Genomic DNA, 15,813 nt, shown 5'->3' with positions numbered 1-15,813 from the left:
ATACCCTGATGAACATCCCCTAGTTTGTGACATATTTGATGTCTCGAGTATTTTTGTGGAAAATGTGTAGAAGATTGCTGAACGAGTCTTGTATTCAAGACTTAGCTATTCTGATTAATTGTACGCCAACTAAGTAGCAGATAGCCATGTGTGGCAAGTAAAAGTCAAGATACTTGACGCAAGAAATATAGCATGTGATGCTATTAGGATTGACTTGGCTGGTCGCATAAAATTTGCCACAGGCCTGTCGATTCTGTGTCGAATTTGGACGACTGAGATTGTAGCATGTGAGAAAGGGTGGTCGTGGATTATGGCCACATTTCATTGGCATCTGATAATAGCAAAGTGGAGTCATATGCCGATGGTATGATGGCATAGCGGCATGCCAGTGACATAGTGGCGCCTGGCGTAGCCGTGGCAAAGTGGCGCCTGGCGTAGCCATGGCATCTATTTTGGCATATTGGTGTTAAACCCAAATATGGATCCGACAACGTTGACCCCTGTTGCTATATCAAACTTAAGGCCTTAGGAGAATTACTTGACTTGGTTGGCGTGACAACTTTAGCTAAATTAGGGTTTGGCATATCAAAACCCTAATTAGCGCGTGTGGCATGGCCGCGACACGGTGGCGTTTTCATGCAATCGGTGACATGGCCACATTAAAGGAATTTTGATGGGCCATAATATGGGGATAACCAAAGGCGCAAGGATGGCCACGGGTGATTATAGTATGGCGTCGTTTTTAGGGTTTGTCGGGTCCACATGGCTCGTGGCATGTTGTGGAGCCAAAGTGGCGTAATTTTGGCCACAACTGGAAATTAGGGTTTCGACTGATGCCACCAAAGAAAAGCTGTGTTTCTGATTATAATTCCCTAATTGTAATTCGTTATGGCGTTGGTCACGAACATGAGGTGGGTTAGCACGTAGGCGCGCTATTTATGGCACGTTGACACATTCGGCATGCTATTGCAGCATAGTGGCACGTTTGGCATGTTTGGCATGCCACTAGCACGCCAGAGCGGAATGGCACGTTTGCCATGTTTTGCATGCCGTATTGGCGCGGTTTTTAGAAAGCCAGTTTGGCATTGTGACCATCTGGCGCCATTTTGCCTCTTTTAATACTGTGGCAAGTTAATTTAGAGCAACCTGATTGGTCGATAAAAAGGGGTCGGCCAAGCATGGGCGTGATCACACTTCCAGTACGTGTGGCGGATTTAAAGCGACCTGATTGGTCGATGGGAAATAGGGTCCGGTCGGGCAACATGGGGCGTGGCCACTTGCAATTGGCGCCGGCTGGCCTATGACATGGCTACACCTCCCTTTGTTGCTGCTCCTATTCCGCGGCTCCTTTTATTCCTTGTTTTCTGATTTTGGGTAGGATTTTGCGCCTACTAATCCATGGAGGATTAATTTCCTAGTTTACCTAAGCTTAGTTTCGACCAACGGGGTCTAATATACTACGCAGGGAGCAAAACTCTAATTTTTGCAAATCAGGTTAATAGTTGAATCTTGTGAATTATCACAAAATTGATTGAATTTTGTGTAATGACACAGAGTTCTTTAAGTTTATTTCCGAGAGCAGTATGCTTATTTCTGATTGAATACTTTTATGCAATGACCTTAACCTTGATATTTTCGGGAAATTCGTGCTACTCTGCTGCGAGTGAACACAAATTGTCATGTCATATCAATATTAAGGGTTCAGTCGGGGAACATAGCACAGAAAGCATTCAAAGAAACTTATATTAATTGAATAATACAGGCAAGGTGCCGAAATTTATAGAATATCTGGGATTTTTGCTACATGCACCATTCTGGATAAATTTCATGTGAATATATTGAGTTGCTCAATAAATGCACCAGCGAAGAGGTTGAACACTCATCACTTTTACATGTCTCTGTTTCTTTGTAGAGTGACGGCATATTAAATTCGAGGTTTTACAATTTTAACCTTGGACTAAAAACCACCGTCAATAAAAAGGAAACTTTTTGTTGTGCTGATCGTGTACTTTATTGCCTTTTGACTCGAACTGCCCCGCAATTTTCATATCACGTGAATGAATTGGACACTGGATTAGTTAATGGATCAGGATATCTGTAACATGAGACGAAAACTCGCCAGTTTTTCTTTTTCATATAAGAAGAAGAATGTTGTAATTTGTGAGGTAAAACGTGAGACATGCAGACCTCATCCCCGCTGCTTACACAATGGTGGTGGTAGGTTTAAATCACTAGAGCCCACCGGAATAAGTAATAACACCTCATGTGCAAGGTTGTGTCTGTCTTATTTCATTGTCCTGTAATATGACATGATGTCCTATGAAAGCTGTTTATGTTTCATAGGGTTGTTTACGAAAAAAAAGAAGAAGAAGAATCCTATTATTAATGGGGCTGCAAAAGGGGCGGGGAATTTGGGGCTTCACAGGGTCTAGGTCAGGAAATAGTAAATGAAGCTATCCCCAATGATATATCTTAGCAGAATTAGTATCACACAGAAGGTGTGGGGATTAGGTTTCCCAGTTGTTAGAGTTCTCCCTTATATAGTCTTTGAAATCAGGGTTTGCAATCAATGTTAGCTTGGTAACAAAGCATTCAATATTCACCGTTAGATGAAAACCTGATTTAGATTCAAGCAAATATCTTTCAACTGTTAGATCGAAAACTAGCTTGTTACACAAAAATGAAATGCACGTTTCTAGGCTTGTGTAACCGTACCCAAACTTGTACATTTGTTGGTTCAACAATAGTCAACCAAATGGTTAGCCATATGATCACTTTCATATCAACCATATTCTTCTTCACCATAATAGTTCGAGTGACTCAAATGAACTAGTTAAAGAGTTGTTCAATTGCAAGGAAATCTTATGTAACTACACAAGACACAATCGAAGCAAAAACGATTTTATTCACTCGAATTGGTTCATGAAATATATAGCCACGGTTTGCAATTTGCATTCCTTAGTTAATATGAATAAGTTCACAAACATCGTTTTTAGATATAACCTACTCAAGTTCGCGGACTGGGTTCGCGGACTTAAGTTCCCGGACGGAGTTCACAAATTCCAGCAGAAATTCTCGGGACGAGAACTTCCGCCAGTTCGCGGACTTGGCTCACACCACCACGCCGGTTCTCTTGATCAACAAAGTTCGCAAACTTTGGTTCAAGGAATAAGGACTTATACATATGTGTGTTTCCACAACAATGCTTATATCCTCCAATGGTTATATTATCTAAACTCTCATTTCAATCATTGGAACATTCTTAGAGGACATTGATATTCTATAGTTATTATTCACAAACTATTTTTCATCAAAGAAAGGAATTTCCAGAGTGATTGAAACTTATCATGACTTTCGTTACTATGTAAAGATGTACTTGGTTAAAGCGAAAGCTTACCAACACATATTTCGAGAAATAGATAGGCGAGATAAACTCGGCTCGAAATAGCAAATGTGTATAATCTAAGTCTATATAGAAAAACGACTTTTGTCTCAAGATATGAGATAGATAGACTTTTGAGTGATAGGTAAGTTCAAGTCTCCACATACCTTTTAGTCGATGAAGATCCACCGTTTCCTTGAGTAGTCCTTCGTCTTATATGATGATTGCCATGGAGTTCTTGAGATCAACTACACTTTCTATCCTAGTCCGAGACCTTAGCTATAGTAGACTAGAAATCAAGACTTATAGTTTTGATCACTAATATTGACATACATGCTTGAGATAGCAACGCATGCGAGTTCGACCGAGCAATGCTCTAACAATCTCCCTCTTTGTCAATTCTAGCGACAAAACTATCAATTCATATGGAATACAAAAAAATAAATAAATTAACTTTTGTAGCTCCTATTCCATACGCCTAATCTTCAACATTACTCGAAATATTCGTCACTTCCAAGTGCTCAATGATCCCAAAGGTTGTAAGTTCAGCATCATCGTTGTTGAAAATCTGTAGCTATAACAACAAGAAAACAAGAGTTCTCAATCATTGTTATATAGTGTCATAGTATCATTACGCAGTGTCAAAGTTCAATTGTATCACAACTTGAACAACAATACTATGGTGATATGTATCACTCCCTCTTAGTCAATACTCCATCTCACATGGAAACCACTCCCCCTTACATAATGATCCGAAAACCATATGTATTTGTAGTGTGAACTACATATTAATTCTCCCCCTTTTTGTCAATAAAATTGGCAAAGGTACAAGAACGGGATCCTAATGAAATTTCCGAAAGAGACATTTCATGACCAAAAGAAAGAAACACGTAGCATCTTTTTTGGATGAAATCATAAAGCCGAAGCTAAATGCATTCATCAAGGAGTTTATAAAGATACAAGATAACCCCTATAATATTCCACAGCCGCACTCCCCACAAAGATTTGGCAATTAAGCACAAGTTCAATTAAGAACTCTCCCCCATAATATGTCATTCCCGAAAGAACAACAAGAGCGACCTTAATTTCGAAAGAAAAGAAGGATTTCATTTGACACAAAACACAAAGAATTCTGACAGAAAAAAAAATCCTACGGAAACAAATACAGAATTGTAGTAAACACTACTGGATTTTCAGACTCAATTGCCCAAAAGATTGAGATAAGCTCAGGGGCAAGAGTCGTAGAAATATTTAATGAACCAAAACAACACCAATAGACTTCCGTAAGTGTTGAAAAGTAGCAATGTCTAATGGTTTGGTGAGAATATCAGCCAATTGTTGTTCGGAAGGCACAAATTCCATACTTATGATACCATTTTCATAGATATATCGAATAAAATGGTACCTTATATCAATGTGCTTTGTTCTTGAGTGCTCAACGGGATTCTCAGTAATTCGAATCGCACTAGAGTTATCACAAAAGATCTTCATTATTCCAGTATCAATTCCATAATCAGCTATCATTTGTTTCATCCATAGGAGTTGAGTGCAACATGAGCCAGCAGCAATATATTCTGCTTCACATGTAGACAGGGATTGTGAATTCTGCTTCTTGCTATGCCAAGCCACAAGATTCAGTCCTACGTAATAGAAACCCCCTGATGTACTTTTTTTGTCTTCTACACATCCTACCCAATCAGCATCTGAATAAGCAGAAAGGTCAGTGTTAGTATCAAAAGTATAAGATAGACCATACCCGACAGTGTGATTGACATATCGTATGATCCTTTTTGCCGCTGCAAGATGAGATTCCTTTGGATTAGACTGAAATCTAGCACAACAACCAACACTAAAATAAATATCAGGTCTAGTAGCTGTAAGATATAAAAGGCTACCAATAATAGATCGATACAATTTTTTATCTACTTACTCCTTTCTCATTTCTGTGCAGTTTACCAGTAGTGGGCATAGGTGTCAGTTTTGGAGATGACTTATCCAGACCGAATTTTGATACAAGATCTCTTGCATACTTTTCTTGGGATAAGTAAATTCCATCCTTATGTTTTTGAATTTGTAATCCTAAGAAGAATTTTAATTCAACAACATTGCTCATTTAAATTTCTTTAGCAAGAGAGACTTGGAAATCCTTTGCAAATCTCTCAGAAGTTGCACCATGGATGATATCATCTACATAGACTTGAGTAGGCCTGTCAATATATGTCCGATATCCGGAATCCGTTTCCGAGTATTTGGGATCCTATAGGATTTTATCTGTTTTATCGGATATGGATATGGATATTTATCGGATATTTCTTCCTTAACCTATCGGAATTGAATTAGGCTCTATCGGTTTGGTTAATATCCGATATCCGATAGAACATGGATTTATTTGTGATTTACCCTAACCATATTTATGATTTATTTGTGATTTACCCTAATATCCGATATCCGATATGAAATGTTTGAAAAATTGAACTTAAATTTCAATTATGAACATGTTTTAAAGGGTTTTTAACAAATTTTTTTTTCAGATTCGGATATTATCGGATAAATATCTGATATCCGATAGCTTAGCCTATCGGAATCGATATCTGATTTTGATATCCTATAGGATATTATCGGATATCGAATATCGAATATCCGATAGTGCTTAACCTGTCAGATATCATATTTCTGAATATCCGACGGATATTCTTCCATTGACAGGCCTAGACTTGAGCAATGACAACATCTTTCCAACTCCATTTGGTAAACAAAGTTTTATCAACTCCGCCTCTTGAAAAACCTTTTCTAATAAGAGAAGTGGTAAGTTTTTCAAACCAGGCTCTAGGTGCTTGTTTTAACCCATATAATGCCTTTTTGAGCTTAAGAACATGATCTGGGAAATCAAGGTTTTCAAATCCTTTAGGTTGAGCAACATATACTTCCTCCTTTAGAATTTCGTTTAGGAATGCGGATTTTATATCCATTTGGAAAAGTTTAACCTTGCGAAAACAAGAATGAGCTAATAAAAGTCTAATGGACTCAAGTCGTGCCACAGGAGCAAAGGTTTCATAAAATTCGATACCTTCAATTTGTGAGTATCCTTGAGCGACAAGTCTGGCTTTATTTCTGATAATTGTGCCAAATTCATCAGACTTGTTCTTGAATATCCATTTTGTTCCAATAATATTAACATTGGAGGGACAAGTACGAGTTCCCATATGTCTTGTCTTTGAAATTGATTTAACTCTTCATGCATTGCATTCTCCCAAAAGGGATCATTCAAAGCTTCATCAATATTTCTTGGTTCTACTTGTGACAGATAACAACCAAAATTGCACATGTTTTGAAGTTGCCCTCTAGTCTTAGCTGTAGAATACCTTCCCCCTATAATACTGTTGGGATCATGATTCCTTTGATCCCAGAGGTGTCGTGGAGGGACACGTTCTCGTTCTTCAGGAGTAGCCTGATCAGTGATCTTCTCCTCGTCACTAGAAATATCAAGATCAGCAACAGTTGGGATAACTTCAACTGATTCTGTTATTTCTTTGACTTTATCAATTGTCTCGGTTGGAGGCAATTCAGTAGGAGGATTATCATAATGAAAATCACTAATATCATCAATGATAACGTTAGCAGATTCCATCATGACCTGGGTTCTGAGTTTAAATACTCGAAAACCATGGCTATCAGAGGCATAGCCAAGAAAAATACCTTCATCACTTTTGGTATCGAATTTCCCTCTCTGTTCTCGATCTTTTAGGATGTATCACTTACTTCCGAACACTCTAAGATAGTGTAGGTTGGGTTTTCTTCCATACCACAACTCATAAGGAGTGTTTAGGGTTTTAGACCGTAAGTAAACACGGTTGATCAAATAACATGCTGTAAAGACAGCTTCTCCCCAAAAACTTGGAGGTAAGTTTTTGTTATGAAGCATTATCCTGGACATTTCCTGAATGTTCCTATTCTTTCTTTTTGCAACTCCATTAGCTTGAGGAGTAATGGGTGGTGAGTATTGTTGAATAATCCCCAGTTCGTCACAAAATTCAAACACCTTAGTGTGCTTGAATTCAGTTCCATGGTCGCTCCTAATTTTCTTTAGTTTGCGACCTTGTTCGTTCTGGATTCTTTTAACAATAATCTTGAATTCATCAAGGGTTTCATTCTTATGAGACAGAAATGCAACCCAAGTGAATCTAGTGTAGTCATCTACCATAACTAAAGCACTCTTCATACCAGTAACCGTGGGTTGTTTAATTGGTCCGAAGAGATCCATATGAATTAAACCAAGTGGAGATTTAGTGAGAATATCTCGAGATGGTTTATGGTGAACTTTCGTTTGTTTACCCTTTTGACAGGCACCACATACACCTTCAATCTTTGCATTGATTTTGGGAACGCCTCTAACAAGTTCTTTGTTAATGATCTTAGTTAGAAGACGGTAGTTTATGTGACCAAAACGCTCATGCCAAAGATGTATAGATTCCACCTTAGTAAAATTGCAATAGTTGTTGAACTGAGTATCAAGAAGATAACAGTTGTTTTTACCACGAGTTCCTTGAAAAATTACTTTCCCAGTTTTGTCTATAATGTCACATCCATTTGCATTGAAGAAACTCGATGGCCTTTGTCACAAATTTGACTAACAGAAAGAAGATTTGAAGTCATACCTTTTACGTAGACTACATCATGGATTTCAGGTACACCGGGTAATTTGATCGTCCCCTTCTTGCTTATGTAGCAACAACTCCCATCTCCAAATTTTACAGCCCCGCCTTCATAGTCGTCTGAGGAGACGAACCAAGTGAAATCACTTGTCATATGTCTGCTACATCCACTGTCAATAAACCATTGAAAGGGTGATGTTGATTTTAAAGCAAAAGATCTCATACTATCAGTACTATTCTGTTTAGGGTTTCCTGATAGTTTTTTATGTCCTTTTAGAGAAGCAACAAGTTGTTTAGTTCTCTTGTGAAGATTACTTGTAACTTTTAGATTCTTTTGAAAAGACACACAATCACGTTGAAAGTGATTGGAGGAATCACAAAACAAACATGGGACAACACCTTTTAGTTTGGTAAAGCAGTTCTGAGTCAAGTCAGTTTTCACAACATCTAATCGTTGTTTATCACTTGATCTATGACAGTTCTTCAGATAGGAACAACTGGAGTTACTCAAATCCATCAAAGGACTTATAATGGGTTTCAAATCCTTAAGTATCGCAATTTCATCAACAAGATCAAAATTGATCCAGATTTGTTCATCCAACCTTTTCCGGAGAATAACCAGTTTATCAGAACTTTTTCTACGATTGGTTTTTAAACCTGGTGAAGCGTTACAAGAGACTTTATCGTCCATAAAGTCAAATCGCTACAAACACAGACTTGTAAGGTCTTGAACGTGTTTTCCATCTCTGATACCAATTGAAAAGGCGGGGTACAACAACCACACCCAATCTTTTGCTTAGCAATATGTATGTACAAACTCCAATATACTTTCTAGAGAATCAACTAGACAGTCAGACTCAATCTAGATAAAAAAAAGTATATCAAAGAGTTTATATCTCAATCTCTCGATTGATATATACTCAAGCAAATAAAAATCTGCGAGTCTTTATCAAATACTAGAGAGATAACTTGGATGGTACCAAAGACCAATATCCAATTGTCAATCAATTTAAATCAACAACCAAAAGGTCGGATATTCTAATTGATTGAACAACGCATAACCTGTGATATTTCAATAATATATCAAAATATAATGCGGAAAAGAAATAACACAGACGCCAGAATTTTGTTAACGAGGAAACCGAAAATGCAGAAAAACCCGGGACCTAGTCCAGATTGAACACACACTGTATTAAGCCGCTACAGACACTATCCTACTCCAAATTAACTTCGATCTGGACTGTAGTTGAAACCCAATCAATTTCACACTGATCCAAGGTACAGTTATGATCCTACGTTTCTGATGCCAGCAAAATACTACACACTTAATTCCCTTAGCTGATCTCACCCACAACTAAGAGTTGCTACGACCCAAAGTCGAAGACTTTAATAAACAAATCTGTATCACACAGAAAATTCTACGGTAATAGATAAATCCGTCTCCCACGAATATACCTACTAGTTTCATTCCGTCTTTTAAATCAAGGTGAACATGAACCAATTGATAAACCAGACTTATATTCCCGAAGAACAACCTAGTATTATCAATCACCTCACAATAATCTTAATCGACGCAGCGAAAAAAGATATTGTGGAATCACAGACGATGAGACGAAGTGTTTCTGATCACTTTTATATCTTGCCTATCAGAGATATCAATCTCAATCCAATTATTACAATTGTACTCATACGATAGAAACAACAAGATTAGATCACACAACTACGAGAAAGTAGTATCGGTCTGGCTTCACAATACCAATGAATTCTTTAAGTCGTTAACCTGGTTTAGAAGAAAAAACAAAAGGTTAAAGGAGAATCAACTCTAGATTAGCACAACTAGTATCACACAGAAGGTGTGAGGATTAGGTTTCCCAGTTGCTAGAGTTCTCCCTTATATAGTCTTTCAAATCAGGGTTTGTAATCAATGTTAGTTTGGTAACAAAGCATTCAATATTCACCGTTAGATGAAAACCTGATTTAGATTCAAGCTAATATCTTTCAACCGTTAGATCGAAAACTAGCTTGTTAAGCACAAATGAAATGCACGTTTCTAGGCTTGTGTAACCGTACCCAAACTTGTACATTTTTTGGTTCAACAATAGTCAACCAAATGGTTAGCCATATGATCACTTTCATTTCAACCATATTCTTATTCACCATAACTAGTTCAAGTGACTCAAATGAACTAGCTAGAGAGTTGTTCAATTGCAAGGAAATCTTATGTAACTACACAAGACACAATCGAAGCAAAAACGATTTGATTCACTCGAATCGGTTCATGAACTATATAGCCACGGTTTGCAATTGTCATTCCTTAGTTAATATGAATAAGTTCACAAAAATCGTTTTTAGATATAACCTACTCAAGTTCGCGGACTGGGTTCGCGGACTTAATTTCCCGGACAGAGTTCACAAACTCCAGTAGAAATTATCGGGACAAGAACTTCCGCCAGTTCGCGGACTTGGCTCACACCACCACGCCGGTTCTCTTGATCAACAAAGTTCGCAAACTTCGGTTCAAGGAATAAGGACTTATACATATGTGTGTTTCCACAACAATGCTTATATCCTCCAATGGTTATATTATCTAAACTCTCATTTCAATCATTGGAACATTCTTAGAGGACGTTGATATTCTATAGTTGTTATTCACGAACTATTTTTCGTCAAAGTAAGCAATTTTCAAAGTGATTGAAACTTGTCATGACTTTCGTCACTAGGTAAAGATGAACTTGTCTAAAGCGAAAGATTACCAACACATATTTAGAGAAATAGATAGGCGATATAAACTCGGCTCGAAATAGAAAATGTGTATTATCTAAGTCTATATAGCAAAACGAATTTTGTCTCAAGATAGGAAATAAATAGACTTTTAAGTGATAGATAAGTTCAAGTCTCCACATACCTTTTAGTCGATAAAGATCCACCGGTTCCTTGAGTAGTCCTTCGTCTTGTATGATGATTGCCATGGAGTTCTTGAGCTCAACTACACTTTTTATCCTAGTCCGAGAGCTATAGTAGACTAGAAATCAAGACTTATAGTTTTGATCACTAACATTGACAAACATGCTTGAGATAGCAACGTATGCGAGTTCGACCGAGCAATTCTCTAACAATTTTCAAACATGGGTATGTGTTGTTAATGGCTATGATCATCCGATTAATACAGAAGGATATTGGCAGATATAGTCCAGAAGTTGCTGCGAAGCAAAATTATGACAACTTAAATGTTATCATACATGTCATTACCCCATATCTTTAGCACCATGTGACTACGTGCACTAAGTCTAAAGAATCCTGGGATATCTTAGAAACCGTATTTGAAGGAAATACCAGTGAGAAAGAAGTTAGGCTTCAAAACCTAAATTATGATTTGGAAAACCTTCATATGGCAGATGAAGAAACATTTGATGAGTTTAATCACAAAGTGTCTGAAATTGTTAATGCATCTTTTGCATTAGGTAAGACCATTCCTGAAAAGGATATTGTGATGAAAATTCTCAGATCGGTGCCATCTAGATACGATTCTAAGAACCATGCCATCTTTGAAGGAAATAATCTCGCAACGCTGTCCAGAAATACTCTGGTTGGGAAGCTAAATATCTTTGATCATGAGCATACGCCCAAGTCTAGTAAGGATGTTACTTTCAAAACCTTAAAGAACACTAAATTACTTGATAAAAGTAAAAGTGTTTACATCTCTGAAGATGATCTTTCTGAGGCTGATTCATCAGATGAAGATTTTGACAAGTCAGTCTCGTTGATCACAAGACAGTTTAGGGATCTTCTTTTGAAGAGAAGTAAACGGTTCTCCAGAGATAAATCCAAGTCATCAGATAAAACTCATAAACGTGTTCCTTCTAAAAATAGAGATAATTATGAAACTGATGACTAGGATATTCCTCAGTGCTTTAAGTATAAAGGTTTTAGTCATTTTGCAAATGAGTGTCCAAATCGAAAGAAATACACTGGGAACAAAGGTCTTGCTGCAACTCTTGATGAAATGTATGACAACTATGATTCTAATGAAGACGAAAAATCAAGTGTTGCACTTCTTTGTGAAAATGTTGATTTTGATAATTGCAACAATACATACATCAATCTCGATATTCTTTCAGAAGAAAACTCAACCAGTCTGGAAGATAAAATTGACCTTTCTATTGGAAACTCTGTGTATGACGTTTCAGGTACCACTATGTGTCTAGCAGCTTGCACATCTCAGATGCCTGAATTATATCCAAGATTGATGTGCTCATATTGTTCACTCAAAGGTCATGAAATATCAAAGTGTTACAAGTACAAACACAAATTGAGACATGTCAACAAACTTCAACGAAGAGCAAATCGATTAGCAAACAAGCTCAAGCTTGCTCAAAAGACCGCTGAGGTATGTAAGATTTTATCTTCGTCTAAGAAGTTAGTTTCCAAGGATAAAACAAGACCATTATATAAGAAAGTATGGTCCAATCGTTTTGATGGACAGAGGCCTATGGATTCCTCTTAAAAGGAACATGGTGGACAGATTGTTGTTCACCGCAACACAACTTGATTGTGTTGATTTGTGTATCTTGTCTCATGTGCCTGATCAAAAGAGACAAGGTTGTGCACCTCTCAGGATTTAGGAAAAGTTTGTTTTCTTTTTTTCTTAGTTTTGTCTTTGATGCAAAATTGGAATTCCCTGTCTATCAATAAAGGAGGGTTATTCTCGAAAATTCTAGTCTTTCTAGGGTTCAGACTTGTGGTGCACGAACCAGTTAAAGGTTGCGTAACTCTATAGTTCTTTTTCCTTCTCTAAAACTCTTCCTAAGACTACTTTTTTAGTTTAAAATTCCTCTCACAAACCCATATTCTTATGGATACTCCAAGCATCATGTCTTATGATGGAAAAGATGTTAATATGATTGTTAAGCCACCAATCATGAAGGAAAAAGAGAAATCTCCGTTATCTACAACTTTATAAAAGGAAAATAAGGAATGTGAGGAAGCCAATGGTCGTTCCTTCAAATTCTCAGAAGTTTTCCGATGTTCTTGAAGTTTTGAAGGAGACACGAAAGGAGATTCAACAGATAAAGGCTTTTGTGCTTAAGACTCATGAGATTCAAAAGGTCCTGGTTCGACATCAGTCTAGAAGGTTTATTAATATTAACTCCTATCTTCATGAACCTTATGTCCCAATGGTTGTTGAAGACAAGGAGTTCGGGGACGATAAAGAATTCTTTAAAGGTATTAACATCTAGTAAATCTTCTGATGAGAATTTTATTTTATTGTTTTGTTTAGAAGAATAACTAGATTTTGGAATAGACATTATTGTGATTACACATAGCTATGTCCAGTGTTTTCATCTTTATTGTTTTAGTTATATTGGTTTAAATTCTAAAATTGTTTGGAAGATGATTTTTGCAGTATTAATCTTCATGGTTTTATATATTGAAATTTGTTATGGGATGTGTGTTTGCGTCCGTGAACTATGATTGCCCATACCTTGTCAAAAGTTAAGTCTTTCATATGTAGATATGCATGTATTGATAAAAGAATGAATGAAGTTTTGACATTACAAAAGTTAAAGCCTTTTATGTCATATTTTGATGGAAGAAAGGATAAAAATTTTGTGTACAAGAATTATGTCTATTGTATGTCATTGTGCAAATAGTGATGGAAAATAGAGTGAATCCTTGTCTATTCCGCAGTATTGATCTTCCCTGATCCATATTTTTTATGTATATTGTGCGGCTCCATAAGTTCTCTTATGTTGAGCTTTTTCGATTAAATTAATTATGGGTTTTCTTGTGGTTAATTTAATTGAATATTTTTGGATTCAAATTCGTATTCGTATGTGATTTGTTATGTCCAAAGAAATCCTTATTTTCTTGTGAAAGTAAGGTCGCTCTTGTTGTTCTTTCGGGAATGACATTTTATGGGGGAGAGTTCTTAATTGAACTTGTGCTTAATTGCCAAATCTTTGTGGGGAGTGCGGCTGTGAAATATTATAGGGGTTATCTTGTATCTTTATAAACTCCTTGATGAAAGCATTTAGCTTCGTCTATATGATTGCATCTAAAAAGTTGATATGTGCTTTCTTTTAGTCATGAAATGTCTCTATGGAAATTTCATTAGGATCCCACTAATTTTCGTACCTTTGCCAATTTTATTGACAAAAAGGGGGAGAATTAATGTGTAGTTCACACTACAAATACATATGGTTTTTGGATCATTATATAAGGGGAAGTCGTTTCTATGTGAGATGGAGTATTGACTAAGGGGGAGTGATACATATCACCATAGTATTGTTTTCGAAGTTGTGATACAATTGAACATTGATGTTGTGTAATAATACTATGACACTGTGTAACAATGATTGAGAAGTCTTGTTTTCTCATTGTTATAGCTACGGATTTTCAACAACGATGATACTAAACTTACAACCTTTGGAATCATTGGAGTACTTGGAAGTGACGAAGATTTCGAGTAATGTTGAAGAACCAAGAAGATTAGACATGTGGAAGAGAAGCTACAAAAGTTTATTTATTTATTTATTTTGTATTACATATGTATTGATAGTTTTGTCACTAAAATTGACAAAGAGGGAGATTGTTAGAGCACTTCTCGGTCGAACTCGCATGTCTTGCTATCACAAGCATGTTTGTCAATGGTAGTGATCAAAACTATAAGTCTTGATTTCTAGTCTACTTATAGCTAAGTCTCGGACTAGGATAGAAAGTTTAGTTGAGCTCAAGACTCCATGGTGATCATCATACAAAGACGAAGAACTACTCAAGGAACTGGTGAGACTTCATCGATTAAAAGGTATGTGGAGACTTGAACTTATCTATCACTCAAAAGTCTATCTACTCTATCTCCTATCTTGAGACAAAAGTCGTATTGCTATATAGACTTTGATTATACTCATTTTCAATTTCGAGCCGAGTTTATCCCGCTTATCTATTTCTCGAAATATGTGTTGGTAAGCTTTCGCTTTGGACAAGTTCATCTTTACTAGTGACGAAAGTGATATCAAGTTTCAATTACTTGAAAATTGCTTTGACGAAAAATGGTTTGTGAACAACAACTATATATCGTCCTCTAAGAATGTTTCAATGATTGAAATGAGAGTTTAGAATATATAACCTTGGAAGGATATAAACATTGTGTGGTAACTCATACGTGTGTAATTCCTTATTCCTTGAACCAAAGTATGCGTACTTTGCTACTCAGGAAAACCGGAACTAACGTCCGCGTACCAGTACGCGCACTGTAGGAAGTTCACGTCCCGTGAATTTCTTCTGGAGTTTGTGAACTGAAAACAAACTTGTTCCGGGTACTTAAGTCAGCATACCAGTATGCGTACTTAAGTGGGTTAGTTTCTAAAAACGATTATTCGTGAACTTAAACTTATATAAACTAAGGAATGCATATTTGCAAACCGTGGATATAAAATTTATGAATTGATTCGAGTGAATCAAATCGTTTTTGTTTCGATTGTGTCTTGTATACTTATATAAGATCTAAGCAATTGAACAACTATAACTAGTTCATTTGAGTTATTTGAACTAGTTGTGGTAAAGAAGAATATGGTTGATATGAAAGTGCTCATATGGCTAACCATTTGGTTAACTACTGTTGAACCAACTAAGTGTACATGTTTGGGTACGGTTACACAAACCTAAATAAACGTGAATTTCATTTGTGTGTAACAAGCTAAGTTTCATCTAACGGTTGAAAGATATTAGATTGAATCTAATCAGGTTTTCATCTAACGGTGAATATTGAATGCTTTGTTA

The sequence above is a fragment of the Papaver somniferum genome, chromosome 9 (assembly GCF_003573695.1).
Source record: "Papaver somniferum cultivar HN1 chromosome 9, ASM357369v1, whole genome shotgun sequence".
Taxonomy (NCBI): domain Eukaryota; kingdom Viridiplantae; phylum Streptophyta; class Magnoliopsida; order Ranunculales; family Papaveraceae; genus Papaver; species Papaver somniferum.
Note: the sequence above shows the minus strand (reverse complement) of the source record.